The sequence below is a fragment of the Oncorhynchus mykiss genome, unplaced genomic scaffold (assembly GCF_013265735.2).
Source record: "Oncorhynchus mykiss isolate Arlee unplaced genomic scaffold, USDA_OmykA_1.1 un_scaffold_87, whole genome shotgun sequence".
Classification (NCBI taxonomy): domain Eukaryota; kingdom Metazoa; phylum Chordata; class Actinopteri; order Salmoniformes; family Salmonidae; genus Oncorhynchus; species Oncorhynchus mykiss.
In genome coordinates this window covers 1,928,213-1,936,421 of record NW_023493659.1, presented here as the reverse complement: position 1 = coordinate 1,936,421, position 8,209 = coordinate 1,928,213, and positions in this window count along the sequence as shown.

Genomic DNA, 8,209 nt, shown 5'->3' with positions numbered 1-8,209 from the left:
TATATAGGTCAGTACTGTAATATATAGGTTATTACTGTACTATATAGGTTATTACTGTACTATATAGGTTATTACTGTACTATATAGGTTATTACTGTACTATAAAGGTTAATACTGTACTATATAGGTAAGTACTGTACTATATAGGTTATTACTGTACTATATAGGTTAGTACTGTACTATATAGGTTATTACTGTACTATATAGATTATTAATGTACTATAAAGGTTAATACTGTACTATATAGGTAAGTACTGTACTATATAGGTAAGTACTGTACTATATACTGTACTATATAGGTCATTACTGTACTATATAGGTTATTACTGTACTACATAGGTTAGTACTGTACTATATAGGTTATTACTGCACTATATAGGTTAGTACTGTACTATATAGGCCAGTACTTTACTATATACTGTACTATATAGGTTATTAATGTACTATATAGGTTAATACTGTACTATATAGGTTAGTACTGTACTATATAGGTCAGTACTGTACTATATACAGTACTATATAGGTTATTACTGTACTATATAGGTTAGTACTGTACTATATAGGTTATTACTGTACTATATAAGTTAGTACTGTACTATATAGGTCAGTACTGTACTATATACTGTACTATATAGGTTATTACTGTTCTATAGAGGTTATTTCTGTACTATATAGGTTAGTACTGTACTATATAGGTTATTACTGTATTATATAGGTTAGTACTGTGCTATATAGGTTAGTACTGTACTATTTAGGTTATTACTGTACTATATAGGTCAGTACTGTACTATATAATGTACTATATAGGTTATTACAGTTCTATATAGGTTAGTACTGTACTATATAGGTTATTACTGTACTATATAGGTTAGTACTGTACTATATAGGTTAGTACTGTAATATATAGGTTGGTACTGTTCTATATAGGTTAATACTGTACTATATAGGTTATTACTGTACTCTATAGGTTAATACTGTACTATATAGGTTAGTACTGTACTATATAGGTTATTACTGTACTATATAGGTTATTACTGTACTATATAGGTTATTAATGTACTATAAATGTTAATACTGTACTATATAGGTTAGTACTGTACTATATAGGTCAGTACTGTACTATGTACTGTACTATATAGGTTATTAATGTACTATATAGGTCAGTACTGTACTATATAGGTTAGTACTGTACTATATAGGTCAGTACTGTACTATATACTGTACTATATAGGTTATTACTGTTCTATATAGGTTATTACTGTACTATATAGGTTAGTACTGTACTATATAGGTTATTACTGTACTATTTTGGTTAGTACTGTACTATATAGGTCAGTACTGTACTATATAGGTCAGTACTGTAATATATAGGTTAGTACTGTGCTATATAGGTTAGTACTGTACTATATAGGTTATTACTGTACTATATAGGTCAATACTGTACTATATACTGTACTATATAGGTTAGTACTGTACTATATAGGTTATTACTGTACTATATGGGTTATTACTGTACTATATAGGTCAATACTGTACTATATACTGTACTATATATGTTATTACTGTTCTATATAGGTTAGTACTGTACTATATAGGTTAGTACTGTACTATATAGGTCAGTACTGTACTATATAGGTTAGTACTATACTATATAGGTCAGTACTGTACTATATACTGTACTGTCTAGGTTATTACTGTTCTATATAGGTTATTACTGTACTATATAGGTTAGTTCTGTACTATATAGGTTATTACTGTACTATTTTGGTTAGTACTGTACTATATAGGTCAGTACTGTACTATATAGGTCAGTACTGTACTATATACAGTACTATATAGGTTATTACTGTACTATATAGGTCAGTACTGTACTATATAGGTTATTACTGTACTATATAGGTTAGTACTGTACTGTATAGGTCAGTACTGTACTATATACTGTACTATATAGGTTATTACTGTTCTATATAGGTTAGTACTGTACTATATAGGTTATTACTGTACTATTTTGGTTAGTACTGTACTATATAGGTCAGTACTGTACTATATAGGTCAGTACTGTACTATATACTGTACTATATAGGTTATTACTGTACCATATAGGTTATTACTGTTATATACAGGTTATTACTGTACTATATAGGTTATTACTGTATTATATAGGTTAGTGCTGTGCTATATAGGTTAGTACTGTACTATATAGGTTATTACTGTACTATATAGGTTATTACTGTACTATATAGGTCAGTACTGTACTATATACTGTACTATATAGGTTAGTACTGTACTATATAGGTTATTACTGTACTATATAGGTTATTACTGTACTATATAGGTCAATACTGTACTATATACTGTACTATATAGGTTAGTACTGTAATATATAGGTCAGTACTCAATCAATCAAATTTATTTTATATAGCCCTTCGTACATCAGCTGATATCTCAAAGTGCTGTACAGAAACCCAGCCTAAAACCCCAAACAGCAAGCAATGCAGGTGAAGAAGCACGGTGGCTAGGAAAAACTCCCTAGAAAGGCCAAAACCTAGGAAGAAACCTAGAGAGGAACCAGGCTATGTGGGGTGGCCAGTCCTCTTCTGGCTGTGCCGGGTGGAGATTATAACAAAACATGGTCAAGATGTTCAAATGTTCATAAATGACCAGCATGGTCGAATAATAATAAGGCAGAATAGTTGAAACTGGAGCAGCAGCACAGTCAGGTGGACTGGGGACAGCAAGGAGTCATCATGTCAGGTATTCCTGGGGCATGGTCCTAGGGCTCAGGTCCTCCGAGAGAGAGAAAGAAAGAAATAATTAGAGAGAGCATATGTGGGATGGCCAGTCCTCTTCTGGCTGTGCCGGGTGGAGATTATAACAGAACATGGCCAAGATGTTCAAAAGTACTGTAATATATAGGTTAGTACTGCAATATATAGGTCAGTACTGTAATATATAGGTTATTACTGTACTATATAGGTTATTACTGTACTATATAGGTTATTACTGTACTATATAGGTTATTACTGTACTATAAAGGTTAATACTGTACTATATAGGTAAGTACTGTACTATATAGGTAAGTACTGTACTATATACTGTACTATATAGGTCATTACTGTACTATATAGGTTATTACTGTTCTACATAGGTTAGTACTGTACTATATAGGTTATTACTGTACTATATAGGTTAGTACTGTACTATATAGGCCAGTACTTTACTATATACTGTACTATATAGGTTATTAATGTACTATATAGGTTAATACTGTACTATATAGGTTAGTACTGTACTATATAGGTCAGTACTGTACTATATACAGTACTATATAGGTTATTACTGTACTATATAGGTTAGTACTGTACTATATAGGTTATTACTGTACTATATAAGTTAGTACTGTACTATATAGGTCAGTACTGTACTATATACTGTACTATATAGGTTATTACTGTTCTATATAGGTTATTTCTGTACTATATAGGTTAGTACTGTACTATATAGGTTATTACTGTATTATATAGGTTAGTACTGTGCTATATAGGTTAGTACTGTACTATTTAGGTTATTACTGTACTATATAGGTCAGTACTGTACTATATACTGTACTATATAGGTTATTACAGTTCTATATAGGTTAGTACTGTACTATATAGGTTATTACTGTACTATATAGGTTAGTACTGTACTATATAGGTTAGTACTGTAATATATAGGTTGGTACTGTTCTATATAGGTTAATACTGTACTATATAGGTTATTACTGTACTCTATAGGTTAATACTGTACTATATAGGTTAGTACTGTACTAAATAGGTTATTACTGTACTATATAGGTTATTACTGTACTATATAGGTTATTAATGTACTATAAATGTTAATACTGTACTATATAGGTTAGTACTGTACTATATAGGTCAGTACTGTACTATATACTGTACTATATAGGTTATTAATGTACTATATAGGTCAGTACTGTACTATATAGGTTAGTACTGTACTATATAGGTCAGTACTGTACTATATACTGTACTATATAGGTTATTACTGTTCTATATAGGTTATTACTGTACTATATAGGTTAGTACTGTACTATATAGGTTATTACTGTACTATTTTGGTTAGTACTGTACTATATAGGTCAGTACTGTACTATATAGGTCAGTACTGTAATATATACAGTACTATATAGGTTATTACTGTACTATATAGGTTAGTACTGTACTATATAGGTTATTACTGTATTATATAGGTTAGTACTGTGCTATATAGGTTAGTACTGTACTATATAGGTTATTACTGTACTATATAGGTCAATACTGTACTATATACTGTACTATATAGGTTATTACTGTACTATATGGGTTATTACTGTACTATATAGGTCAATACTGTACTATATACTGTACTATATAGGTTATTACTGTTCTATATAGGTTAGTACTGTACTATATAGGTTAGTACTGTACTATATAGGTCAGTACTGTACTATATAGGTTAGTACTGTACTATATAGGTCAGTACTGTACTATATACTGTACTGTCTAGGTTATTACTGTTCTATATAGGTTATTACTGTACTATATAGGTTAGTTCTGTACTATATAGGTTATTACTGTACTATTTTGGTTAGTACTGTACTATATAGGTCAGTACTGTACTATATAGGTCAGTACTGTACTATATACAGTACTATATAGGTTATTACTGTACTATATAGGTCAGTACTGTACTATATAGGTTATTACTGTACTATATAGGTTAGTACTGTACTGTATAGGTCAGTACTGTACTATATACTGTACTATATAGGTTATTACTGTTCTATATAGGTTAGTACTGTACTATATAGGTTATTACTGTACTATTTTGGTTAGTACTGTACTATATAGGTCAGTACTGTACTATATAGGTCAGTACTGTACTATATACTGTACTATATAGGTTATTACTGTACCATATAGGTTATTACTGTTATATACAGGTTATTACTGTACTATATAGGTTATTACTGCATTATATAGGTTAGTACTGTGCTATATAGGTTAGTACTGTACTATAAAGGTTATTACTGTACTATATAGGTTATTACTGTACTATATAGGTCAATACTGTACTATATACTGTACTATATATGTTAGTACTGTAATATATAGGTCAGTACTGTAATATACAGGTCAGTACTCAATCAATCAAATTTATTTTATATAGCCCTTCGTACATCAGCTGATATCTCAAAGTGCTGTACAGAAACCCAGCCTAAAACCCCAAACAGCAAGCAATGCAGGTGAAGAAGCACGGTGGCTAGGAAAAACTCCCTAGAAAGGCCAAAACCTAGGAAGAAACCTAGAGAGGAACCAGGCTATGTGGGGTGGCCAGTCCTCTTCTGGCTGTGCCGGGTGGAGATTATAACAAAACATGGTCAAGATGTTCAAATGTTCATAAATGACCAGCATGGTCGAATAATAATAAGGCAGAATAGTTGAAACTGGAGCAGCAGCACAGTCAGGTGGACTGGGGACAGCAAGGAGTCATCATGTCAGGTAATCCTGGGGCATGGTCCTAGGGCTCAGGTCCTCCGAGAGAGAGAAAGAAAGAAAGAATTAGAGAGAGCATATGTGGGATGGCCAGTCCTCTTCTGGCTGTGCCGGGTGGAGATTATAACAGAACATGGCCAAGATGTTCAAAAGTACTGTAATATATAGGTTAGTACTGCAATATATAGGTCAGTACTGTAATATATAGGTTATTACTGTACTATATAGGTTATTACTGTACTATATAGGTTATTACTGTACTATATAGGTTATTACTGTACTATAAAGGTTAATACTGTACTATATAGGTAAGTACTGTACTATATAGGTTATTACTGTACTATATAGGTTAGTACTGTACTATATAGGTTATTAATGTACTATAAAGGTTAATACTGTACTATATAGGTAAGTACTGTACTATATAGGTAAGTACTGTACTATATAGGTAAGTACTGTACTATATACGGTACTATATAGGTCATTACTGTACTATATAGGTTATTACTGTACTACATAGGTTAGTACTGTACTATATAGGTTATTACTGTACTATATAGGTTAGTACTGTACTATATAGGCCAGTACTTTACTATATACTGTACTATATAGGTTTTTAATGTACTATATAGGTTAATACTGTACTATATAGGTTAGTACTGTACTATATAGGTCAGTACTGTACTATATACAGTACTATATAGGTTATTACTGTACTATATAGGTTAGTACTGTACTATATAGGTTATTACTGTACTATATAAGTTAGTACTGTACTATATACTGTACTATATAGGTTATTACTGTTCTATATAGGTTATTTCTGTACTATATAGGTTAGTACTGTACTATATAGGTTATTACTGTATTATATAGGTTAGTACTGTGCTATATAGGTTAGTACTGTACTATTTAGGTTATTACTGTACTATATAGGTCAGTACTGTACTATATACTGTACTATATAGGTTATTACAGTTCTATATAGGTTAGTACTGTACTATATAGGTTATTACTGTACTATATAGGTTAGTACTGTACTATATAGGTTAGTACTGTAATATATAGGTTGGTACTGTTCTATATAGGTTAATACTGTACTATATAGGTTATTACTGTACTCTATAGGTTAATACTGTACTATATAGGTTAGTACTGTACTATATAGGTTATTACTGTACTATGTAGGTTATTACTGTACTATATAGGTTTTTAATGTACTATAAATGTTAATACTGTACTATATAGGTTAGTACTGTACTATATAGGTCAGTACTGTACTATATACAGTACTATATAGGTTATTAATGTACTATATAGGTCAGTACTGTACTATATAGGTTAGTACTGTACTATATAGGTCAGTACTGTACTATATACTGTACTATATAGGTTATTACTGTTCTATATAGGTTATTACTGTACTATATAGGTTAGTACTGTACTATATAGGTTATTACTGTACTATTTTGGTTAGTACTGTACTATATAGGTCAGTACTGTACTATATAGGTCAGTACTGTAATATATACAGTACTATATAGGTTATTACTGTACTATATAGGTCAGTACTGTACTATATAGGTTATTACTGTATTATATAGGTTAGTACTGTGCTATATAGGTTAGTACTGTACTATATAGGTTATTACTGTACTATATAGGTTAGTACTGTACTATATAGGTTATTACTGTACTATATGGGTTATTACTGTACTATATAGGTCAATACTGTACTATATACTGTACTATATAGGTTATTACTGTTCTATATAGGTTAGTACTGTACTATATAGGTTAGTACTGTACTTTATAGGTTAGTACTGTACTATATAGGTCAGTACTGTACTATATAGGTTAGTACTGTACTATATAGGTCAGTACTGTACTATATACTGTACTGTCTAGGTTGTTACTGTTCTATATAGGTTATTACTGTACTATATAGGTTAGTTCTGTACTATATAGGTTATTACTGTACTATATAGGTTAGTACTGTACTGTATAGGTCAGTACTGTACTATATACTGTACTATATAGGTTATTACTGTTCTATATAGGTTAGTACTGTACTATATAGGTTATTACTGTACTATTTTGGTTAGTACTGTACTATATAGGTCAGTACTGTACTATATAGGTCAGTACTGTACTATATACTGTACTATATAGGTTATTACTGTACCATATAGGTTATTACTGTTATATACAGGTTATTACTGTACTATATAGGTTATTACTGTATTATATAGGTTAGTACTGTGCTATATAGGTTAGTACTGTACTATATAGGTTATTACTGTACTATATAGGTTATTACTGTACTATATAGGTCAATACTGTACTATATACTGTACTATATAGGTTAGTACTGTAATATATAGGTCAGTACTGTAATATATAGGTCAGTACTGTAATATATAGGTTAGTACTGCAATATATAGGTCAGTACTGTAATATATAGGTTATTACTGTACTATTTAGGTTAGTACTGTACTATATAGGTTAGTACTGTACTATATAGGTTAGTACTGTAATATATGGGTTAGTACTGTACTATATGGGTTAGTACTGTACTATATAGGTTAGTACTGTAATATATAGGTTAGTACTGTACTATATGGGTTAGTACTGTACTATATAGGTTAGTACTGTAATATATAGGTTAGTAC